Source organism: Streptopelia decaocto, assembly GCF_964273445.1.
Source record: "Streptopelia decaocto genome assembly, chromosome: 4".
Taxonomy (NCBI): domain Eukaryota; kingdom Metazoa; phylum Chordata; class Aves; order Columbiformes; family Columbidae; genus Streptopelia; species Streptopelia decaocto.
The window spans coordinates 65,254,441-65,266,533 of record NC_138658.1 but is presented as its reverse complement, the minus strand read 5'-3'; the positions used below and the strand labels follow the sequence as shown (position 1 = coordinate 65,266,533).

The window sequence follows — 12,093 nt, the reverse complement described above, 5'->3', positions numbered from 1 at the left end:
TCATTACAATATAAATATATTCAATTCCTCTTTTCTAACCTTCTGTGCTCCTTGAAGATGCTGACTAAGCTGTTTCAGCACTTTGATCTGCTGCCATGATCTGGCCCTAGCTGTACTGTCATCCTCTTCAAAAGTGTTCCCTCACAGCAGAGGATTTGGCCCTAAGGAAATGAGTATGCACATTTTTTTCCCATTAAATACTGTCTAGATGGGTGCCTTGATTGAATGAATTAATTATTCTCTGAGGATTTAGCTTTTAAGCCAGCAGCAACAGAATTGACTCTGTAACATTTAACAAACTGCTAGAAATGAGCACAATACTTCCTAGCAAAGGACACCATTTAGGAGTTATGTTTTTGGGACCAGTACCATTGGATGAAAGCCAGACATCTTTTAGATGAAGTACAGCTTTTTTGAAGATTTGAACCATGTACATGGTAATAGATTTATCCATTATGTTTCAGTGCTGTTCAGATGGGCTATCATGTCTGGCTTCCAGCTCTCTTGCCCACAGGCTGGGGACTTTGATTGGTTCCGTGTCATGTCTGCCAGCCCTCTGCTTTGGAGACCATGGTATGGCCATGTCTGTGCTGGATGTTGTTGGAATTTGTCTGCCTTTCCTGAATCACTTCTACTCAATCTTTGACTTTAAGATGAAGGGCATGCCATAACAAGATTTATTGCTTAGGAGACTATGCTCTCTTTTCTGTATTCCACAGTGTAAATAAAGGTGCTGTCATAGGTCTTAAGAAACTCTAGGAAAACTGAGGTAGATGATACTCACTAAGGAACTTGACTTCCTTTTAGTTATTAAGCTTTCAGATTGTTATTTTCCATAAAGATAATTTATTTTTGTAAATAGATTTTTCTGTGCATGGGAAATATTGATCCAAACTAACATGTAGTGCATATCAACACAAATTTGAAAGCTTCTTTTGTTTCCCTTGTGATCAAAATATGTTGAAAAAATATCAAGAAATGTGAAGTGAAACAATATCAAGTCTTTGTGCATATCTTGATTTTTTTCTGTTTTCGGAGAGGAAAGTGTCATAATTACCTTCACTGTGCAGGAGAGTTATACATAGACAGAAGAATATAATTCAGGTTTTCTGAAATTCCATCTTGTCCTCTTTTTCTACAGGACATATGATAACTTCCTTATGTTGGTATATTTTTGGTATTTATAAAGATCCTTGGCAATGTCCAGTCTGTATGTGACAATTTACAGGTAGCCACCATGACAATTTAAGCCTGTAGCCCCAAAACAGGTAACTTGTGTTGAAATGGAATACAAATTTAGTGTTAGCTATGCAGAGTTAACAGTCTGGACTGACCTGGCTTAATTGTCAAGTAGCTTAGCAGCTTTCATCCTGCTTTCATTCATGAGGACCATCTAGCAAAGAAGACCATGAATTAGACAGTGCATATGTCTTCTTGGTAGAAAGAAGATACCACGCTTGTAATTTGGCATGATATCTTATTCTGCTGCATTTCATTACCCTGTGTAAATATTTTTTTCATCACACTGCTACCATCAAAGCTGTTAATCAAATCTGATTTGGATTAACTATCCTCTCTTTTGTTTAACAGATGATGTCACTAATATTGCTCAGAAATCTCTCCTTGCCGATGAAAACGAGAACGTGCCAACTGGAGTAGGAGTCGTGGTGTGGAAAGTCCTGGTACAAACATAGCTACTGACTTAGCTACTGGTGCTGCTCAGTCTTCAACTCTTTAAGTTAAAATTCAACACAACTGCCTCAGAAGCCTGCAGACAAGAGAAAGGTACTGTGGATTGCCAGCATGTTGGTTGGGTAGGGAGAGAATAAATCTACCATATAGATATGATGTTATAAATTTATTAGAGACAATCTCACTTGAAGCTTCAAGTTTGATTTTTTGTTTTTTTTGTGCCAAGGTTGACTTTAAACCCAACCAGATTTTTCAGGCAGTGAAGTAAACCAAAACTGTGCCAAGTTTTTGTCTTTGCTTTAATTTGCTTCTCTTTACATAGAGACTTTCTCTGTTCAGTGAATAAGTTTCTCGATGATATGAACATTTTATTACTTGTGATTTTTCTTCATTAATTTTGTAAGGCATTTCCCCCCACCATGGAATCTAAAATGTGAAGTACAGAATGTTTCCCAGTGTCTTATGTTTATCATATGCTTGCTAACTTGACCACTGTCGTACTTCAGCTACATCTGTCACCATTAGTAAAGAAGAAAGGCTTTAATTGCTTTGGTCTCAGCTGGATGCTAAGCTGCTTTGACAGACTTTCCCAGCCTTCTGTTGACTTCTATGTGTATATAGTATATAGTCTGGGTATTCAGAAGGAAGCTAGATATGCTATGCATAAAAGAACACCACAGTATCTTGGTTGCTTCAAGGGGCCTTCTACTGTATGTTGAAAAGTAGTTGTTTCTGCCTATTGGAGGAAGTACGGTAAGTGTGGCAGTTTAATGCAGTGCCTAATTCCTGGCTTTTTCATCTTGCAGGAAAGCAGTGGTAGCTTTAGGAAATATCTTCTCCCAGTGTATATTTTGCAGTTCACTTATTGAAATTTTTGCCTCTTTGCTCATGAACCCTGCTGTTATATTGAATATAGTACATAGTGAACACTTTCTATTTCTGAACAAAAGGGTAAAATATGACCCTAAGTAAAGCAAGTGCTGTGGGAAATGACTGCTATGGAGTGTATGACTGTTACTGAAAACTTCATGAAGAGAGTGAAGTAAAAAATGTAGGGTACAGAACATGCTTTAGGGCCCATGTGAGGGCCATGTCTTCTGTGACACTCAAATACAGCTGATAGTTCATTAATATCTTTGATTTTAATGCTTCAGATAATTTCATTATAGTGTAGTCATTATAAAGAGTGAAAAAATAATTTGTTGTTCCTTAATGTACTTAACTTCTTCTATAGAGAAGAATTATGGTATATAAATTTGTTTTGCGGGCAACAGATAAACTAATGTGACCCTAAATTCTCTCTTCTGGAATTGGGAAGGCAGTTCAGCCTTTACTGCTGACTGGGTTTAACTTTACGGTAAGTGCACGAGGAGCTTCAGTCATAGATGTATCTAAAAAAAAAAATCATTTCATATCTACTTAATAATAAGAGAAAGTAGATGATGCTGGTTTTGAGAAGAATAAAAATGCTGAACTCTAAAACCAGCTGTTGAATATTTTCATTTGGCTTTCTGCTAAGGTGAATCTGTTTTGTTTTTTAAATCTGAGATAAATGCTATGTAAAGATTCTCTTTTTTTTGCCTGTTGTCCTTTAGTCTGTCCTGTTCCTATACATTGAAACAGTTGAATATAAATTAACAAATTGACTTAGATGGAATATTTTATTTAGCTGACTCTGTATAATGAAAATGAAATGCTCAAAACATGAGAGAGCCTTTAACAACTAGTATATTTTGGAAAGTGATTTTGTCATGTACAAATTATCTATAAGGAGGTTTGCTACTCTCTGGAACTAGTTTATGAAAATCTGAGCAGAGGGATTTAATCCTCTGGATTGCTTATGCATGTTTGCCCAATGCTAGAGGAAACCACCCCCTTCTCTATCTGGTCCCTATTTGTCTTATTTGATGAGTCATATTTCTTACATTTTCATGTCTTCTTTGTCTAGACCATTTCTGACATTTCCAAACTATCTCTTCAGAATGGTGATATAAACAAAGACATTAATGCAGGAACAGTGCTGTTATGTCATGCAGCTCTGTGCGGGCACTTCACTGTAGAGAAAGACTGGCTGCTTCTGTGAAAAATTAGGATTGCTGAATTGTGTTGGGTATAAGACTGGGCATGTTTTTTAAAATGGCTCTTTCTATGTTTTGCTGACTGATCATGAGATTTTTCCCTCTCTCTTTAAACTGGCGGAAATTAAATTTAGATAAACTTTGAAATTACTTTTATATTTCCATTTTTTTTCTTAACATCCTTCAGACAATCCATCTGTGCTGACTAATCCTCTGTACAAATATTACTCATGGTCCCTGGATCTGTGATTACAGATCCATTACTATTCAAACACAGAAAAGAAGTACTAGAACCTGCTTGTGTCTGAATAGTTTCTCTTACTTGCAAATCTAACAAGGGAAACAGTACATTTGGGTAGCTGTACAGCTGCTGGCAGAATTCCCACACGCGTTTTACCATTAGATAAGACTGTGGCTGGTAAGGGTTGTGTTGAGATAAGATAGGTAATGTTTCACTTAGTCATCTAAAAGTACTCATCCATGTGTTGAATGTTTACAAGAGGTGTTGAAAAGAAACCTAAACAAGCTCTTCTGACACTTCGGAAAGTTCTCTTGCTCTCCAATATTAAGCATAACAGATCTTCAGGCTGTTATGAAGCTTCTTGTCTATTCATAAATAGGTATGAATGGAAAAAGAAGGTATGAACTGTGAGAAATCTGTAGCCTACATCATATGCATTCAAAAAATAGCAGTAAGACAACATGAAGTTGGCACTTTTGACAATTCTTTGGGATACTGTCCTTGTAATACTTGGTGCTTTTTCTTGGTAAATAGGCTCTCTCATGGTCATGGGTGTCTTTCTAGCTTTTTGTTTGTTTTTCTCAGCTCTTCCAGTCAATTAATTTGTAAGTTCAGTGGCTTTTCATGGTGTGTCATGAATATTCCACAGCTTTGGTAATGTGATCTGATTGTGGAAATATATGGGGGGTGTGGGGGCATTGTATCATTGTAGAAATATAGATTTTCAGGAGAATAGTTTTGAAGAACAAAAATTATCTTAACATCTGGAAATTATTCTTTCTGGAGGAAACCCATCCTGTGCACATACACACATATTTATACATGATCATGTTGAATATACTGTAAGAACCCTTGTTTCACTAGTAGTCTTAAGCAACAATATATTTTAAAAGGCACATTTATGTGTTGCCAAATTATAATCAGGTTGGGCAATAACAACTAATTTCAGGTTGTTGCTCAGTAGCTCAGTGCTGCAGTTCTGCAACCAAATGCTGTAGAGTGACATAATGTATTATTTTGAGCAAACTGCTTTCTCTCAGGCTTTTGTTTCATTCATAGAGACCTTTCTGCTTCTTTTCCACTTTGTGTGATCTCTTTGCACTTCCTCTATTTTATATGAAATTAGGAGTCATTATGCCTGAAAAATGTCACATACTGCTATGCTCCCATCTCCCAGCTGAGTTCCCATTGTATTCAGTGTGAACTGTGCTCTGAATCTGTGTCAAAGGCTAAACTTTTAACACAAACCAGAAAGTCTATCTTGAGTTTGTGTGAAAATTTACTTCAAATGGAAATATATTTGGTAGAATTGTATTTATTAACATTTCCTATTTAAAAATTAGTAGCTCTTGTGTGCATTAGTTATATCAGGAAACAGAAATGAGGAAAGCAAAATATGAGGAAAAATGAGCATCTCATAGGATCATATGTGAGTATGAGTGTGAGTATAGAAACTAAATTGAAAACAACAAAGCATGTTAGCAAATACAACCCACCACGATGAAGAAAAAACCCTTTCTGGTGAATATACTCTTTTGGGTCTGGATGGAACAAAGTAGCACAAATATATGTCATGACTGCAGAATCAACAGAGTTCTGATTTGTGTTGAAAAACTGCTTGCTCATCAAAGATGTTGATTTGAAGGTACATTATTTGCATGGGGTAGCAGACGGTGTCATTTTCAGGTACTGTCCTAAGTTCTGTTTTATTCACTTTCTGAAAGTATTTTGATCTTGAAGAAATATATTTTGTAAACTCTGAAGTCTGAAACTTACTTCACTGGTTGAATCTCTGTGATCCTCTTTACCTGAATTATTTTTAGATGTTGAATCACTGTTTAGAGATTGTATCTAAGATGTATTAAGCATTTATTGTCTGGAAAAAAGACCATATTATCAAAAACAGAAGTGTTACTGGCTACTGAAAGTTTATCACACGTTTATCATTACAGTGCCCTTGACTGTATTCCCCAGCCCTGGAAAGAATTCTCTCTATTTATAGTTTAGGAAAGGGAGATTAGAGAAGCTGATAATGCAAATCTGTTAGAGGTGTGTATGTACAAGAGGGATTGCTATGTAGACAGAGTGATGGGTTTTATAGGTGTACTCTGAAGTCAAGAACATCAAGGATGCAAATCTGTATTTAGTCCTGAAGGTGAACAAGATGGAAAATGTTGAAAGGAATGTGTGTGTTTGTGGGGATCAGAAATAATTAAATAATTTGAATAGGAATAAGTTTAATTTTGATTAGTTGGCAACCCCTAAACACAGTGCTGTGCAGGCTGAATAAACTTCTTTACCACAACCCTGCTACCCTGTGCACTACTTGCTATTAAAATGCAGTAAAGTTTTGGTGAAGGAAATAAATTCTCATTGACATAAGTGAAATCTATCTTACAATTAAGAAATGCGAAATGGGACCTGGTGAAGGAATATGTCAAGACATAAATGACAAGTGTCCAATCTATAGCAGAGACATTTCTAATGCTTCTTTGAGGAGCTTGTGTTTCTTTATTGAGGAAATACTTTATTGCCGCATTGTTCTTTCAGACAAGAGGTAGAAAGGAATGCAAAAGAGTTATAGTATTTTACTATTCTGAACCTTACCCTGGTCTTGTTTTGCTTTTGAGATCAGTTGCACTTTGTTCCCTCTGTTCAACAGTGGCAGTTTAATATTTCTGTGCTTTTCAGGAAACTGTGGGAAGCTGACTTCCCATCTTTCTCAAGTAAAGAACTTGTGTTAAACTGCTTGCAAGAGTGCAGTTGTAACAATTTCCTGCACAAAAACAATTTTATATTTTCCCTGCCATACATATAGTGATAGATATGTGAATTAATTTTTTAAGTTACTAGAAGTCAATGAAAGAGGAGCAGGGAAAGGGGGTTATATTGCTGGTGGAGAGCAGTCTCCAGGTATGGTGGATGTTGTTACAACCCAAGAAAAAAAGAGCAATTTGGTAGTAGAAAGGAGGTGGAGAATATATGAGTATTTCAATTAACTTCCAATAATCAATCTAAGGTGAAGGCCTGCTTATCTCTAAGACAGCATCTAGTAATTTCCTGTCTCTAATTCCTTACAACTTTGGGAAGTGTTAGTGAAGACTTTTATGAGGTACTGCTAGAAAAATAATAATATATGTTTGTAGTATAGCCATTTGAACTGATATTCCCTGGGGAGTAATGGATGTGGTTACACTTAAGACCTCCTGGTTTTCACATTGTTCACTGAATCAGGCAGCATTTCATCAGTTTTCTTTTCCTGTGCAAAGGCAGGGTATGCAGATAACAACTAAATCTTGCGTGTAACTTTCACCTTTCAACTTCTTTTTTTTTTTTTAAAAAAAAATTTTCTTCTTCCTCTTCTGATATGCACTTTCCTTTCTTCTGTCTGTGTGAACTGGTGATTGTGAGGAACAAGCTGGGACAGACTCCCCAGGGTGCTGGGGAGTAACAGACAAACAGCAGATAGGACCCTTATTTAGGCTAATGTTAAGAAGTGGCCTACATCACTGAGAAGATTAGCTCTATTCCTTTATTAGACCCTTCTTAAGCAGGTTCCCGTCCGATAGTTCATTCACCAGAATATATTCCACCACCACCCTCTTCCCTGCCTTCTTCATACTTTGGAAACAGGTAGTTAAAGTTACTATAGCTGCTTTAGCTTTGCTGTTTAGAAGGTGAAAAATTGCAGTGCTACCGTCATAGCTGTGATAACCTTAACCTTAAAGCAGAATTCAGAGATTGACCTAAAGTTTAGGAGATGATGTGTGGTTCTTTTGGCAATACCTATTTCTGTATTTTTCCGCTGTGTCTTCATTAAGACTAAGTGTGTCTGTAAAGTCACTGTCAACATCCTGACTTTTGAGGCTTCCCTCTGCCACTGCTTTTAGGGAATGAGGTGGGGAGACAAACAGATCTAATACTAAAATGAATTCATAGCAGAAATTATATTAATATGTTTTTATACAATGACGCAAAGTTATGATTGCTACTCTGTCCTATTTACATGATATTCTAACTTGAATAAAGATTTTTTGTCCGTGGTCAAAGATGATCTACAGAATGATGTAGATCTTGCAGAAGACAGCCTTCTTTGCGGGCACCATGGGAAGAAGGAAGTTGTGTTCATAAGGAATGATGCATAAAAATCTTTTATCCAGCCACAGGGACTCCTGTAAGCTTTAGGTGACATGTCTTGACCTCAACTTTACGTATTTCACAGTTTTGATATATGTATGTGAATAAATGTATTTTCTGCAAGTCTTCATGGCCACCACATTCAACTCTAACCATCTTCAGAAATCACATTCATGCTTCTGTTGGCTGACTTGCCAACAACCCTTCCAACGAGCCTGGCATGGTTTGAATTGAATTTGCTGGCAGTTACCAGAAGAATATTTTATTGGTAGCCTTCTCACGGTGGTGAAGCATTTTCAGTTCATGGATATTGGAGGGTCGTTACACAAAGAAAGTCCTTAGTTCACAAAGTTTCTCCTCTCTGCTTTTCTTGTGCTTTTTCATGCTTGTCTGTGCCCTGTTTAAACTGAGAAAGAAATGAAAGTTTGCCCCCAGGCTCTCGCTGTGTTAGTATCTAGCTGTGCATTTTACTGGCTGTAGTTTTAAGCTGCTGCACTGCTCCCTTATGGAACTGAGTGAATTGAGAGATGAAAGAGGCTATTGTCTGGCTGAAATATCCAGTTTAAATATTTTATCCCAGGTGATGTGCTTCCATCAGCCTGTACTGCAGAACCAGAGGGGCTTAAACTCTTTTTACTCCAATGTACATTTCATTCAGCAATACCTGAAATGCCAGCTCTAGCTGGCTGATTTTCAGAGCACTGTTAGGAGGAAATTAACAGATATTTTGAGGGAACTGTAGTTTCGTGGGACACTGAATTTGATGGTTCCTGCCAACTAACAATTGTAAACTCTTGCTAGCTTCTCATAAGCCCCATTTCTTATAATCACTACCCAGTGTCAGTCCTCAGAGTATGTTTAAAAGGTAGGCAAGTATAATACCTATTTTTCTGAGAGATAAAGTGATTTGTTCAAGGTCATACAAGGAATCTGTGATAGAACTCTGGATGGAACCAAAATCCATGAAGCTTTTACCCAGTGTGTTGCTCACAAAATAGTATTATTGTTATCCAGTTAAATGTGAATGTGGGGTGTCTTACTTCAAGTAAGCTGAAGTTGAGCAAGAGTCCTTGATAATGGCAGTCAAATGTAAATTTGGGGTCCTAAATTCTGAGGGCAAGTAGACACTTTTTGAGGATTCTGTGACTCTTCAAAATTTAAGCACCAACTGTCAGGTCTGTAGTGTATGTATTTTGATCTCAGGAACCAAGCAACTTGGCTTTAAAAGTGGAGCACGATGGCATTTTATCAGCCCTCCTGTATTACTGGAATAGGCTGACATATTTGTTTTGACTGAGGGCCCTGATCTTAATTACAGTATTTATTGAAGTCAAGCTGCCCCTTGGTAGGTGAGGAAGTTTTTTCATTAACCTGCTCTGTGTTATATCTTTCTTTATTGTGCTGACTGATATGCTCGTGCTGCTCTGCACATAGTTGTGTAATTCTTCCGCAATAGGGCAGTAAGGTGGGAATGTGGCCTGGCTGGTACAATACAAGGTAGCTTGCAGGTTTAGTACAGGTGATTAATTGCACACAAGGTTTATTGACATCAGAGACAGTGGAATCTAATCATGCCACCTCTGTTTGCTTCACTTTTCAGCTGGTAACTAGATCACATCCAGATATACCTTTTATCTTCTTTACACCTACTTGACCTCTCAGATCTATCCTATTGATTATAAAGTAAGTATTCAACAAAGTATTAGACTACTCCAGTTTTTTTCCCACTGAGGTTCCACCTGTCTCTCGGGTTGTCAAATTGGGAACCTGAACCTCTCTCCCCAAGCCCAGCAGATGTCTTGCACATTTTCTACATAGCTGTCATGTTCGAATTTTTCATTTTTCAAGTTTCAGGTTTTAACTATTCTTCACAATAAAAATAATAATAATGATGGTTTATAAAAAAAAATAAATAATCAAAGGAACCTTCCAGCAAAAAATGGATAAATAATTAAACAAAAGCAGTCCTGTATAATCCAAAAGCCTAAATTGGGCAGGATGATTGATCTGTGGGTTGTCAGTGACAGTGAATACAGATATTGGAGTCTGTCTCTGTATTTGCCATTTATCTAACCCTAATTGGTAGATGCAACATCTCACCCTTTCTTCCTGCTCCTGTTAATACTCTTACATACTGTGCTTTAAAGGGAATACAGCTTGTCAGTGAAAGCCCGGAGATTTCCCTTCATCACGCCCAGGTTACCATCGGGAGAGCAGGAGGCTGGACATACGTTGTGCTAGACCACGGGCATCTTGTCCGGTCTCCTGCATGTGCTCAAAAGAAAGGACCTGGCATAGAGATCAGAGGAACAGCTCTGCCTTGAGCTGCCTCTGGGGTTGCAGATAAACCAGCACCCAAAACGGCTCTTAACTCTGTAACAGGACTGAATTTGGAAGGTTGTGGAGGAATGGCTTTGTTTTATTATTTTATTTGCGGTTGAATTTCGCCTTTTTGTGCTATCTTTTTTTTTTTTTTAAATTTTATTTTGTGCCACATGGCTCCTGTTTGTAGCAGTTTGTCTTTTAATATGGGTGGCAGAGTGATTTTAATGATTAATCCACAAAACAGAGCTACAAGTGAAATTGGGTAAATATTGGTAAAGAATAACAATTCATTGAAGCCAATGAATATTTTCTATTTACTTTAAATGCCTATGATCAAGCTCATCACTTTTCAAAAAGAGATTCAAATCAAGGTTTCTGCAACTCCTAGTATGTTAAAGTGTTGTGTAGTGCAGAAAGGGAGTGACAGAGTGCACCTGTGTAGGTTTTGAATGGGCCAGCCGAGCCGAAGGATGTATGTGGAAACAGCGTTTCGGAGGAGATCTGGTTCACTGTCTCTCCTGGGAGGCTGTAGTGGAGTGAATGCTTTCTACCACTTCTCTGCATGAAGACTGTGTAATATTGTAAGGCAGTTGCACTGCTCACTGAGCACTATGTTGATGTCTCCAAATGAGCTGTGGTGTTGTGCTTTTTGTCCCCATCCCATTATGTGAATTTGTTATTTTGATTGTTCTCTGCTGTTCCAGTAGTTTCGACCTGAGTAGTTGGAGCAATTTGAGGAGATATCAGTTCCAGAATATCAGACGGGGTCTCATATCTGAGGTCAGCATCTTTGCACCCAAAGTATTGCATTTCTGTTGTTGCTTGCCAGTAGAAAAGTAGTGACAATTGGCTGTAGTAATAGTCCATTTGCAGTTATATTTTTGAACTGGTCCTTCAGTTGCCTTCCAAAATAATCAATGAAATCAGAGACTTGTTCCTTTAAATCCTTGTGGTGGGTTGACCCTGCCTGGACATTGAGTGCCCTCCAAAGCTGCTCTGTCACTCCCCTCCTCAGCTGGACACATTAACTTGTGACTATTTAAGTTAAGGGCTAGCTTTTCTTAGGATGGGCTGCTTATGTTCTTTGGCTAGAATGAGGCCATTAGTGTACTGGATACCATCCAATGGGCTACAGCAGTATCAATGAAAAGTAATTATTCAGTGCTACATGGCTGTCTGTAGTAGGTACACATAGGTTTGAGGGTGTGTACAGGCTTTTTTTATTTTGTGGTATGCAGTGACTTGGAAATTTATTTTAGTTGTGTGTGTTTTAACAGATGCATACATGACGGAGGCAACCAATTAACTGAAGTGAAAGTGAACACATGGGTGAAATTCATTCTGAAACTTGCCGCACTCTAATTCTGTTAACTGCCCATGAGGATCTGGAAGGCAGTGATTTGTGATGGGATGTTAAAACATGGATACTGGTTCCTGGGGGCAGTGCAAATTCTCTGAAAGACTGCGGAGATACAGGATCTCAGCAGATCACTTTTCCTGAGATGCCATTGGAAAAGGTGGTGGAAACAATTACTGTCCTTGGCAGAGAGCTGCCTGACTTTTACAAATACTCTGCTCATCCACAAAGTATCACTTGCTATGGAACCTTCTGAGTGAGGT

At 37.8% G+C, this 12,093-nt stretch overlaps 1 protein-coding gene across 8 annotated transcripts in view; it reads left to right on the top strand.

Annotated features, from left to right (window-relative positions):
• LOC309439317 (janus kinase and microtubule-interacting protein 1) overlaps positions 1 to 12,093 on the top strand; it is a 119,452-nt gene that overhangs the window by 53,696 nt on the left and 53,663 nt on the right. For 5 of the 8 annotated variants that reach the window (XM_082051743.1, XM_082051745.1, XM_082051744.1 and 2 more), the window contains exon 2: positions 1,591 to 1,785. The gene's annotated coding sequence lies outside the window, so the exon portion shown is untranslated. Of the gene's footprint in view, positions 1 to 1,590; positions 1,786 to 4,254; positions 4,410 to 5,680; positions 5,698 to 12,093 lie in introns of those variants that run through there. The other 3 variants (XM_082051748.1, XM_082051747.1, XM_082051749.1) reach the window with 3 other exon arrangements.